The sequence below is a fragment of the Vulpes lagopus genome, unplaced genomic scaffold (assembly GCF_018345385.1).
Source record: "Vulpes lagopus strain Blue_001 unplaced genomic scaffold, ASM1834538v1 ctg192, whole genome shotgun sequence".
In the NCBI taxonomy this organism is placed as follows: Eukaryota; Metazoa; Chordata; class Mammalia; order Carnivora; family Canidae; genus Vulpes; species Vulpes lagopus.
Window position 1 is genome coordinate 51,026 of NW_024570652.1, and position 13,777 is coordinate 64,802.

The 13,777-nt window shown below is 39.2% G+C and overlaps 1 pseudogene; it reads right to left on the minus strand.

The window, feature by feature from the left end:
- Positions 1-10,391: 10,391 nt before the first annotated feature.
- On the minus strand, positions 10,392-12,198 carry LOC121483853 (annotated as a pseudogene).
- Between the last annotated feature and the right edge of the window lie 1,579 nt (positions 12,199-13,777).

A 13,777-nucleotide genomic window follows, 5' to 3' on the forward strand; every position in this document is an offset into this window, starting at 1 on the left:
TCTAATTTTCAATAGAGTTAGCTGAGTTTTTGAGGCTCTGAAGATATTGTGAAAGCTACATTCCCCCTATTAGGTTCTTAAAGTGATATTCAGTGAACGAAAAAGGACATGTTTCTATCTGTCATATAAATGGACTCCTAGAGTTCCCTCTGTGTATCACAAATTGGAACTCAGTGGTGAACTAAGTGTTGAGAGCATATTTTCAAAAGCTAGCCAAAGGTCACATAAATTGGACAGTTCAAAGCTAAAGAAACTAGAGGCTTGAAAAATGCCAGTATATTTAAGTGTTTTTATTTATTTATTTAATTTATTTATTTATTATTTTTTAAGTGTTTTTAAAACAAATAAATATTTTATGAATAGTTGCCAAAGATAAAAGCTATATCAAATATAATAAAAATATATATGTATATATATATATATATATAGCACAAATTGTTTTCACAATAGATTAAATCTGTTAGTAATTTGTAAATGATAGTTTTTTGAAGTACTATAAGAAAATATTATACTAACAAATGACAAAATTTATAAAATAGTCTGTGCTAAAGAGAAAATGGGTAAAAACTTTCTAAATAATATGTTCTGTGTACTAGCTCTTTTTTTTCATTTCTTTTTTTTTAATTTTTTAAATTTATTTATGATAGTCACACAGAGAGAGAGAGAGAGAGGCAGAGACATAGGCAGAGGGAGAAGCAGGCTCCATGCACTGGGAGCCTGATGTGGGATTTGATCCCGGGTCTCCAGGATGGCACCCTGGGCCAAATGCAGGCACCAAACCACTGCGCCTAGCAGGGATCCCCATTTAATGATTTTTTTTAAATGTTGATTTTTTTGGCATGTAAGAAGAAATAAATAAATAAATAAATAAATAAATAAATATTAAAAAAATAAAGATTTATACTTAAAAAAAAGCCTACTATAAAAAAATTAAATAAGTTTAATTGAGACTGAAAAGACAGAGTCTTCTGGCTATTAAGCAGACAATAATTAAAATGCATAATATTCTGTCTTAGTAGAATTTTTGATGGACCTATAATCAATGTATAGGTTGTAGAATGAACATTGGTTCATTATTAAAATCATTCAAGAGATCATACTCTAATGTCTAACAATGTTTCATTTTTCACTGACCAATCTACTATGAAGATTTTGTTTGTACACAAGAAAAGGCAGATGGCCACCTGTTACATCCATTTGTGGTGATCACATTATCAGCGTAATAGCCACAAGAGGTAAATAGCTGCAGGGTATTATTTTTAAGACTGAAAGGAGCCTTAGCCTCCATAGGGCCCCATGGAGAAATGTGCCTTAAGAAAAAGCCAAGTAATCCTTCATATGCCAACCTAATAAAAAATAATAAACAAAACAAAACAAAAAATCCAGCCAATATTTAGTCCTTAATATTTTTTTTCTATCCTTTAATTTTTGGTAGTTAGTGTTTTTAGAGGACAGAATTTTCATTTCATTTCATTAATCTTTTTCTTTCCTTTTTCAATACCCTACCCTTCGCAGGGTCTAAGCTGATGTTATTCTACACATTCCCTTGTTAGGTCACCAGAGGAAGTAAGCCCTAAGTGACAGGACTAGCTCACTGGCACACACACTTCACAGTCTTTCTTCAGCATCTCGTTCCCTCTAGTTCTTCATTTCATTTCCTGAAGACACTTTCCAATAAGCTACCCACTCCTAAACCCCTGTCTTAACTTGTTTTTTGGACTAGCCCATTTAAGATATGAAGACTGGTTTTTGCCATGAATTTTAAGTATTTTTAAGACATCCAAATGGAAATATTACATGGGCCATTCAATAACTTCTGAACCAAGGCATGAATTAAATCCCTCCTAGACAGAGAGAGAGACTGCACAGAGAAAATAGCCAAGCACTGGCTTTCATGAAATGAAGAAATTTGTCAAGATAACCACAGAATGGCTAAAGAAAGTTACAGAGTAACTACAAATAAGAAGAGTTTAGCAAAGCAGAGCACAGGACATTTTTGTGGTTCCCAGTAGTTAAATAAAATAATGACTAAAAATATCTTTATTGTATTTAAGACACATGAAAGTTACTTGTATTACTAGAATGATGAGCAGAGGTCACCCAGAGTTGTTTTGGTGGGAGATGAAACAATAAATAAGTAAACTCTTAGGGAAAAAAGTCTTATCTCCCTTTGTTGATCCTATATGCTTCCTGTTCAACTTGTTAGGTTTGGCTCTTTCTTCCCTTATTTTCACATCTCTCTCCACACATCTGTCTCCTATTCAGCTCCACATACCCTAATCTTCTTCATCAATATTTGGAGAGACCATTGATTTAGGACAGATTCCATGATGGGTATGTTGTTTCATTTCAGTTCCACCATCTACCTGCGAAGTGAGGTGGCATTCCTAGTTTTATAGACAGGTAAGTTATGGATAGATAGGTAAGTAAATTATACATAAATAGAAGACCTAGCAATTAAAATCAAATACTTTTTCCCCTCCAAAACTTTGTTTTTCCAAAATACTCTATTATGTGATTTTCTACCAGCTTAATGTTTTCAACATTAATATTTGAAATGACAGTGATCAGACACATGTTTGGGGAATCATAATTCAAGCTGAGGCTTAATGGTTACTATGTCTTAATTTGCTTTCCAGTTGTAGGCAAAACCTTAAACCAGAGAAATGGACATTGAATTGTTAGAATTTACTTTGGCAGGCATATCAGGGAGAAATTATGGTGACCAAGTCTTCCAACCAGAAGTCTAGCTTTGCTCTGGAGATTGTGATTATCCACTATGGTCTCAACTCATAAGGAAGCTTTTATTAGAAAGTGGTGGCTCATATGTTCATAGGGTAGGTTTTGAAACAAGAATTGAAAGGATAGATACAATAAAAGGTGAAACTTGTTTCTTACATAGTGCTGTGTGCACCTAATTTCAGAGTTATTGCTCTATCTAGTATTTCCTGTATCTAGTGTAGGATTTGAATAAGGGCCATATCTAACCAAAGTAAGAGATGAATAAATAACCATATAAACAGTTACATATTTCCACTCATTACGTATTTGAAATTCAATATGTTTTTAGGGTTAAAGACTACACAAAACATTATTTTTTTAAGATTGTATCTATTTATTTGAGAAAGAAAGAGAGACACAGAGATAGCAACAGAGAGCAGGAGTCAAGCTGGAGAAGCAGGATTTCCGCTGAGCAGGGAGCCTGATGCAGGGCTCGAATCCAGGACCAAGGGATCATGACTTGAACCAAAGGCAGACGCTTAACAGACTGAGCCACCCAGCTACCCTCCAAAATGGTTAATTTTAATTGAAATTATTTCTAAGAAGTAGTATTTACTTACACTGAAATTCACATTAAAAGGCCAATTCATCTAATTCCAAGATGCAGAACAATTTATTGAATTTAGGATTCTCTACTCATGACTCTTTGAATGCCCTGCAACTATTCTTATTTTAATATTTCTCTCACCTTTTACCTTTTCTTAAATCAGCCATATTTCTTTTCCTATGGTAATGTTCTAAATTAAAACCTGAAAATCATGTCATCCAAAACACCACACTAATAAAAAAGAATTTGATCTTAGTTATACAGTGCATATATTTTCTGATTGTCAAACTAGTTTTCACTGCTAGCTATAATCATTTTTATTTTTTTATTTTTATTTTTTATTTTTTCTATAATCATTTTTAAAGCAGACTATTCAAATGTAGAAGTGAGAAGATTATATTCATAACTAATCTTATGGCATCTTTTAGGTAACCTAAACAGCACTTTTTATTTTTATTTTTTTTTTTTAAATTAACTTTTATTGGTGTTTAATTTACCAACATACAGAAAAACACCCAGTGCTCATCCCGTCAAGTGTCCACCTCAGTGCCCGTCACCCATTCCCCTCCAACACCCGCCCTCCTCCCCTTCCACCACCCCTAGTTCGTTTCCCCGAGTTAGGAGTCTTTATGTTCTGTCTCCCTTCCTGATATTTCCCAACATTTCTTTTCCCTTCCTTTATATTCCCTTTCACTATTATTCATATTCCCCAAATGAATGAGAACATACACTGTTTGTCCTTCTCCGATTGACTTATTTCACTCAGCATAATACCCTCCAGTTCCATCCACGTAGAAGCAAATGGTGGGTATTTGTCGTTTCTAATTGCTGAGTAATATTCCATTGTATACATAAACCACATCTTCTTTATCCATTCATCTTTCGATGGACACCGAGGCTCCTTCCACAGTTTGGCTATTGTGGCCATTGCTGATAGAAACATCGGGGTGCAGGTGTCCCGACGTTTCATTGCATCTGAATCTTTGGGGTAAATCCCCAACAGTGCAATTGCTGGGTCGTAGGGCAGGTCTATTTTTAACTCTTTGAGGAACCTCCACACAGTTTTCCAGAGTGGCTGCACCAGTTCACATTCCCACCAACAGTGTAAGAGGGTTCCCTTTTCTCCGCATCCTCTCCAACATTTGTTGTTTCCTGCCTTGTTAATTTTCCCCATTCTCACTGGTGTGAGGTGGTATCTCATTGTGGTTTTGATTTGTATTTCCCTGATGGCAAGTGATGCAGAGCATTTTCTCATGTGCTTGTTGGCCATGTCCATGTCTTCCTCTGTGAGATTTCTCTTCATGTCTTTTGCCCATTTCATGATTGGATTGTTTGTTTCTTTGGTGTTGAGTTTAATAAGTTCTTTATAGATTTTGGAAACTAGCCCTTTATCTGATATGTCATTTGCAAATATCTTCTCCCATTCTGTAGGTTGTCTTTTAGTTTTGTTGACTGTATCCTTTGCTGTGCAAAAGCTTCTTATCTTGATGAAGTCCCAATAGTTCATTTTTGCTTTTGTTTCTTTTGCCTTCGTGGATGTATCTTGCAAGAAGTTACTGTGGCCAAGTTCAAAAAGGGTGTTGCCTGTGTTCTCCTCTAGGATTTTGATGGAATCTTGTCTCACATTTAGATCTCTCATCCATTTTGAGTTTATCTTTGTGTATGGTGAAAGAGAGTGGTCCAGTTTCATTCTTCTGCATGTGGATGTCCAATTTTCCCAGCACCATTTATTGAAGAGACTGTCTTTCTTCCAATGGATAGTCTTTCCTCCTTTATCGAATATTAGATGGCCGTACATTTCAGGGTCCACTTCTGGGTTCTCTATTCTGTTCCATTGATCTATGTGTCTGTTTTTGTGCCAGTACCACACTGTCTTGATGACCACAGCTTTGTAGTACAACCTGAAATCTGGCATTGTGATGCCCCCAGCTAAGGTTTTCTTTTTTAAAATTCCCCTGGCTATTCGGGGTCTTTTCTGATTCCACACAAATCTTAAAATAATTTGTTCTAACTCTCTGAAGAAAGTCCATGGTATTTTGGTAGGGATTGCATTAAACGTATAAATTGCCCTGGGTAACATTGACATTTTTACAATATTAATTCTGCCAATCCATGAGCATGGAATATTTTTCCATCTCTTTGTGTCTTCCTCAATTTCTTTCAGAAGTGTTCTATAGTTTTTAGGGTATAGATCTTTTACCTCTTTGGTTAGGTTTATTCCTAGGTATCTTATGCTTTTGGGTGCAATTGTAAATGGGATTGACTCCTTAATTTCTCTTTCTTCAGTCTCATTGTTAGTGTATAGAAATGCCATTGATTTCTGGGCATTGATTTTGTATCCTGCCACGCTACCAAATTGCTGTATGAGTTCTAGCAATCTGGGGGTGGAGGCTTTTGGGTTTTCTATGTAGAGTATCATGTCATCGGCAAAGAGGGAGAGTTTGACTTCTTCTTTGCCAATTTGAATGCCTTTAATGTCTTTTTGTTGTCTGATTGCTGAGGCAAGGACTTCCAGAACTATGTTGAACAGCAGTGGTGAGAGTGGACATCCCTGTCTTGTTCCTGATCTTAGGGGAAAGGCTCCCAGTGCTTCCCCATTGAGAATGATATTTGCTGTGGGCTTTTCGTAGATGGCTTTTAAGATGTCGAGGAAAGTTCCCTCTATCCCAACACTCTGAAGGGTTTTGATCAGGAATGGATGCTGTATTTTGTCAAATGCTTTCTCTGCATCTAATGAGAGTATCATATGGTTCTTGGTTTTTCTCTTGCTGATATGATGAATCACATTGATGGTTTTACGAGTGTTGAACCAGCCTTGTGTCCCAGGGATAAATCCTACTTGGTCATGGTGAATAATTTTCTTAATGTGTTGTTGGATCCTATTGGCTAGTATCTTGTTGAGAATTTTTGCATCCATGTTCATCAGGGATATTGGTCTGTAATTCTCCTTTTTGGTAGGGTCTTTGTCTGGTTTCGGAATTAAGGTGATGCTGGCCTCATAGAACGAATTTGGAAGTACTCCATCTCTTTCTATCTTTCCAAACAGCTTTAGTAGAATAGGTATGATTTCTTCTTTAAACGTTTGATAGAATTCCCCTGGGAAGCCATCTGGCCCTGGACTCTTGTGTCTTGGGAGGTTTTTGATGACTGCTTCAATTTCCTCCCTGGTTATTGGCCTGTTCAGGTTTTCTATTTCTTCCTGCTCCAGTTTTGGTAGTTTGTGGCTTTCCAGGAATGCGTCCATTTCTTCTAGATTTCCTAATTTATTGGCGTACAGCTGTTCATAATATGTTTTTAAAATCGTTTGTATTTCCTTGGTGTTGGTAGTGATGTCCCCTTTCTCATTCATGATTTTATTAATTTGAGTCTTCTCTCTCTTCTTTTTAATAAGGTTGGCTAATGGTTTATCTATCTTATTAATTCTTTCAAAGAACCAACTCCTGGTTCTGTTGATCTGTTCCACAGTTCTTTTGGTCTCGATATCATTGAGTTCTGCTCGAATTTTAATTAACTCTCTTCTTCTGCTGGGGGTGGGGTCTATTTGTTGCTTTTTCTCTAGTTCCTTTATGTGTAAGGTGAGCTTTTGAATTTGAGATCTTTCCAGTTTTTGAATGTATGCTTGTATTGCGATGTACTTCCCCCTCAGGACTGCTTTTGCTGCATCCCAAAGATTTTGAACGGTTGTATCTTCATTTTCATTAGTTTCCATGAATCTTTTTAATTCTTCCTTAATTTCCTGGTTGACCTTTTCATCTTTTAGCAGGATGGTCCTTAACCTCCACGTGTTTGTGGTCCTTCCATATTTCTTGTTGTGATTAAGTTCTAATTTCAAGGCATTATGGTCTGAGAATATACAGGGGACTATCCCGATCTTTTGGTATCGGTTCAGACCCGATTTGTGACCCAGTATGTGGTCTATTCTGGAGAAAGTTCCATGTGCACTTGAGAAGAATGTGTATTCAGTTGAGTTTGGATGTAAAGTTCTGTAGATATCTGTGAAATCCATCTGGTCCAGTGTATCATTTAAAGCTCTCGTTTCTTTGGAGATGTTGTGCTTAGAAGACCTATCCAGGGTAGAAAGAGCTAGATTGAAGTCACCAAGTATAAGTGTATTATTATCAAGGTATTTCTTGAGTTTGGTTATTAATTGGTTTAAATATTTGGCAGCTCCCACATTCGGGGCATATATATTGAGGAGTGTTAAGTCCTCTTGTTGGATAGATCCTTTGAGTATGAGATAGTGTCCCTCTTCATCTCTCACTATAGTCTTCGGGGTAAATTTTAATTTATCTGATATAAGGATGGCAACCCCTGCTTTCTTTTGAGGACCATTTGAATGGTAAATGGTTCTCCAACCTTTTATTTTCAGGTTGTAGGTGTCCTTCTGTCTAAAATGAGTCTCTTGTAGACAGCAAATAGATGGGTCCTGCTTTTTTATCCAGTCTGAAACCCTGCGCCTTTTGATGGGGTCATTAAGCCCGTTCACATTCAGAGTTACTATTGATAGATATGAGTTTAGTGTCATCATATCTATTCAGTCCTTGTTTTTGTGGATTGTTCCACTGAACTTCTTCTTAAAGGGGAATTTTAAGAGTGCCCCTTAAAATTTCTTGCAGAGCTGGTTTGGAGGTTACATATTCTTTCAGTTCCTGCCTGTCTTGGAAGCTCTTTATCTCTCCTTCCATTTTGAATGAAAGCCTTGCGGGGTAAAGTATTCTTGGTTGCATGTTCTTTTCATTTAGGACCCTGAATATATCCTGCCAGCCCTTTCTGGCCTGCCAGGTCTCTGTGGAGAGGTCTGCTGTTACCCTAATATTCCTCCCCATAAAAGTCAGGGACTTTTTTTCTCTTGCTGCTTTAAGGATCTTCTCCTTATCTTTGGAATTTGCAAGCTTCACTATTAAATGTCGAGGTGTTGAACGGTTTTTGTTGATTTTAGGGGGGGATCTCTCTATTTCCTGGATCTGAATGCCTGTTTCCCTTCCCAGATTCGGAAAGTTTTCAGCTAGGATTTGTTCAAATACATATTCTGGCCCTCTGTCCCTTTCCGCGCCCTCGGGAACCCCAATTAAACGTAGGTTTTTCTTCCTCAGGCTATCATTTATTTCCCTTAATCTATCCTCATGGTCTTTTAATTGCCTGTCTCTTTTTTCCTCAGTTTCCCTCTTTGCCATCAACTTGTCTTCTATGTCACTCACTCGTTCTTCCACCTCGTCAAGCCTCGTCGTTAGGACTTCTAGCTTGGATTGCATCTCATTTAATTGATTTTTAATTTCTGCCTGATTAGATCTAAATTCTGCAGTCATGAAGTCTCTTGAGTCCTTTATGGTTTTTTCTAGAGCCACCAGTAGCTGTAAAATAGTGCTTCTGAATTGGCTTTCTGACATTGAATTGTAATCCATATTTTGTAACTCTGTGGGAGAGTGGGCTGTTTCTGATTCTTTTTTTTGAGGGGTTTTCCTTCTAGTCATTTTGCTCAGTGCAGAGTGGCCAAAAACAAGTTGTATTGGGAAAAGGAGAAAAAGAGAGAGAAGGAAAGAAAAGAGAAAAAGAAAAAAGAGAAAGAAGAAAAAAATAGGGGAAAAAGAGAAGAAAAAGAAAGAAAAAGAAAGAAAGGAGAAAAAAGAAAAAAGGGGGGGTGGGGGAAGCAATCAGAAATAAAGAAGAAAGAGAGAAAAAAAAAAGCACAAAACAAAACAAAAAAAACAAAAACAAAAACAAAAAAACAAAAAACAAAAAAAACCACGGGGGAGTATCTTCCGATTCTGTGTAGTTTAAGTCCCTTGATTTCCCTTGGAACTGGTCCGTCTCGCTGGTCTTCTAGGGGAGGGGCCTGCTGTGCTGATTCTCAGGTGTTAGCACTTGGGGGAGCTGCTCTGCCCCTGCCTGGTGCAGGGCTCGGTGGGGGTTGTTGACCCCGTGAGGCTCCGGGAGGAAGCCACAGTGGCGGGGGCAGCTCTGGGACCCTGGAGTCAGCTCCCCCAGTAGCTCCGGGGCTCTCCGTCTGCAGGGCCTGGGGGCTCCCGGGCGGGGCCGCTGATCTGCTCAGTTCCAGGCAGGAGCGTCCTTGCTGTCCTGGGCCCTCCCGGCCTCTGCCTGTCCCGGGGGAGGCCGGATCCTGGGCTGTGTCCCGGCGCCCTGTGCTCCGGGGCCTGCGCTGTTGGATTCGCGCTCCCGGCCGCAGCCCCCTCCGCGGAGCCGCCGCCCGAGCCCCTCCGAGCTGTTCCCGGAGCCGCGCAGCCCCCTCCGCGGAGCCGCCGCCCGAGCCCCTCCGAGCTGCTCCGAGTCCCGCCGAGCGCTGCAGCCCTTAGGGAGCTCGGCGCATCTCCGGGGCGCAGTTCCTCTGTTACTGTCCCAGGGAGCCCGAGGGCGTCCCCGCCTTTCTGGGGATCCTGCTCCAATTCCCGGGGAGCCCCTTTCCGCGGGGAAGGTCGGTGCAGCTCCTGCTCCTCCGGGACGGGGCTCTCCTGTCCTGGGGACACTCGCCCCGGCCTCAGCCCGGCTCCTCGCGGGCCCCTCCCCCTTGGAGGCCTTTTGTTCCTTTATTTCTTTTTCCCCGTCTTCCTACCTTGATAGAAGCGCGAACTCTTCTCACTGTAGCGTTCCAGCTGGTCTCTCTTTAAATCTCAGGCCGAATTCGTAGGTTTTCAGGATGATTGGATGGTTTTCTAGGTAATTTGCTGAGGACCGGTGACCTGGAGACCCTACTCCTCCGCCATCTTGCCCCTCCCCTCTTTAAATGTTTCTATCCTTTACTCACGCTCCTGTGTCCTCAAGATTCGTTCTTTGACTCTGTGAGACAAGAACCAAGTTCTCTGTAACAAAGGGATCATATGTGAGCTAATACTTTGTCCAACCACTGTAGAGGTCCATTCAGATGAAGTTCAATCCCGTTGGTGCTGCTTGGCTATGAATGAATGAACACACAGTGGGGGCCCAAAGCCTCTAGGGCTAAGGGCAAGCTCTTGCCCTTGCAGGCTGCATTTATTCAGTTCTCAGGCAAAAGCAGACAAAGCATGCCCTCTGTTTTTCATCCCAATCTACTTTAGAGGTTGTTTACATATTATCTGAGGCTAGGCCGCCCTTTCTCAAGGGATAAAAGGAGGAATCCATACTGTTTAAGGCCTGACCTTGCATAAGATAAAGTCTCCCTCTGAACCATCACATTCATGGCATCTTTGTAGAGGACAGTTCCTTCTGGAAACCTTCTTATGTAGTCATTCCCAAACACAATCTGGTGAGTGTTCGTTACCATGTGCCTTCTGTATTCTGCTTCCTAGTATTTCACAAAGCTCATTCTTAGGATGCACATCCTAGTTGATGCACAGCTTCAAAACTCTGATTAGCACACTGCGGGAAGAGCAGCAAATTCCTGGTTAGTGAAGATATTCAGACTGCAGCCGGGTGGAATTTTACGCTGTTGCAGGGTGCTAGCTCTATCTCTGAGGATACTTGGGGCTCTGCAAATGACTACAGCATCACTTTAGGCACTCGGTGAAAAATTCCCCACCTGTCTAATATAAGCACACTCCTCTTCCTGTATGTCTTCTTGTCATTTCTACAGTCACATTTTGGTTGATATTAGAGAATAATCCTATGCAGAACCTTTCTGGGTTTGATGGATCTGTGAAGCCATCTACACTGAGTGAGAGCAGTGATGCCTGAAAATTCTCTCCAACCCTCTGGTTTAATTCATAATATGCTACTGAACACCTAAATGAGTAACTGGCTGCAAATTCAAACTATGGTTAACACAGAAAAAGTAGTAGGAGATACTTCTGCTGGAGATCCTATATCCGTTCATCTGTTGATCATGTTTTTTCCAATTTCCATGATACATCCAGGAGATGGAGTTTCTGGGGTGTAATTACTCTGTGGCTCGGTTCTCACTAGGAAATTAGTATTTCTAGGAATGGAGCAGGTATGATCATCTAGAGGTTACAGTTCTATTAGGATTTCAATTCTGGAAGCAAAACTTGTGTCTCAAATCTCTGGTAATAGTAAAGTGTAAACATACTTTAGATCTTTTTAAAGATTAAAAGCACATTCACAGTTTACAATTGCTTTGGTTTCATGATGCCTGTGAAAATCAGGCCAGTACCACGGTCAGCGACACATAAATGCGGCTGTCCTTTTCAATGGGATACTTGAAGACAACCATCAGGAGACCTGGTTTGCTCAAAGAAGCTGTGAAGGCCTGTCTTATCCCACCGATCTCTCACAATGGGTGTCCTCAGTTTCTGAATTTCAGAGCAAGTGCTTGGTATGGTAAGACATTTAGTATTACAATTTTGAGTGGTGATGGCTTTCTCAAGCTTATCTAATTGTCCTGTTTTCTTTAGTTTCTCTGCCAGACATTTAACTGCTTTCTCAAACCATTTTTTTTTCCATTCTGTTCTCCTACCTGCTCATCCACATGATTTCTTCTATCCCAGCAGTCTCTTCAAAATGGTGGAGTGAATGCCAAATGGACATGTTTTTACTAAAGGCAGCAATCCACACTAAGGAAATATCCTTCTTTATCTAACCTAAAGTGCTGCTGACCATCTGTCCTTCAATGCCTTGGCCCAAGGTCCCTTCCATGGTCTCTTGTCTGCACTATAGATAGAGAGGCCTGTTGAGGGCCGCTGCCCTGGTCCACCTTTTGTAGTCAAGCCAGGAGTGGACACTTGCTCACCTGTTGAGGAGATTTGGGGGCAGCCCCATGGAGTGCCCTGAGGACCGGACAAACCCAAACCCTGAGCAAAAGAAAGTTTCACAGAGGCTCTAATGCAAAATTTATTTTTTAAAATGTCAGACATTAGACAATCATTTTTAAATATTATAAAACAAACTTTCTTTGAAGTACACAATCAATAAATAACCATTTAGTCACATAAATCTAAGAACTTTTGTAAAAATCAACTCTCTACTACTCTGATTTGAATTCAGATTTTTTAAAAATTCTAATTTCATTAAAAATCTAATTATAGTATAATAATCACAGCAGAATCCAACTTGTCCCTATGCCATCACATATACAAAATCTCCTACATTATAACTCAAATCAGTATGTCCATATCTGAAGTCATTTATCCTCCAGCCCAAATTTGCCAGTGCTGGTGCTTTTTCCTTTCACTTTGTCTAAATGAATGATTATCAACAGCAACTATCCTAACACCTAGCCCAGAAGCCTATGTATAATTATTCAGTGCCCCATTTCCTACCTCGTGCCAATATCTTACAAACTACATGTGCATTCTAGTTTCCAAATGCTCCCTAATTTTTCTCTTGCTACTTGCCACTAATTTCATCTTGCTATCATTAATTCTCTGAATTTCTGCAAGTTATCACTATTGCCTGACAAGTCATTCTCCACACTTCATTCAAATTATAATTCCCCTTCCTTGAAAATATTCAGCAATGCCATGCTTACTAAATTACCACGTGTCTCTTATTTGTTCCATGTCATGTAATTGACCACAGAACACTGAAAAACATTGTGATTACATATTTGTTTTCTCTGTGTTTAGGTATTTTAAAAATATTTTTTATTTTATTCATTTTAGAGAGAAAGGGCGAGAGCATAGCAGAGGGGAGGGTCAGAGGGAGAGGGGGAAGCAGGCATTCCCAGTGAGCAGGGAGCCTGATGTAGGACTGGAGCCCAGGACCCCAGGATCATGACCTGAGCTGAAGGTACACCAGATACTAAAGTGACTGAGCCAACTAGGCACCGCTGTGTTTTGGTATTTAAGAACACCATCCCTCCAGATAGACTACCTTCTCAAGGTAGATGACTTTAAAAGCATCCTGAATATTTTCCTATGCCTAAACACCGCAAAATATCTTTGGTAAAAATAGATGAATTACATAATACTCTCTACATTTACTAGCTGTGTAGTCGTGGCCAAGTTACTTAAATAGTGTACCTCAGTTTTCTCATTTGTTAAATGGAGATAGTAATATCACATAGGATTGCTATAAAGATTTCATACATATATATGTTAAAGAACATAGAGCAGTGCCAGGAACATGTTAAGCACTATATAAATATTAGCTCTAATTTTATAAATAGTGTAAGAAAATAAGAAATATTTCTTACGATTATCTAGGAAAGTAGTTATTAAAGTTGATGCTAAAATACTGTATATTAACAGATATACACACAATAAGTGAATTCATAAAGAAACTCAAAATGATTATTAAATGAATCAAAGGTATTACCCATCCTCCCAAACCTGGAAGATATGGTAAAATTCTACATACAGAGGCATTATAAAAAAAGTTAAATACTTAATGTCAGTAATATTACATGTTATAAATATATTAAACTAAATAAATCTTTATCAGTTCCGTCATCTTGTTCAGAAAATAAACACAAGCAGTTTCGTTTCTACCATTTTTGTAATTGATTGTATTCTTATTCAAGATAACCAAAATATCATGCCTTCTATGACTAAAGGCATTAGG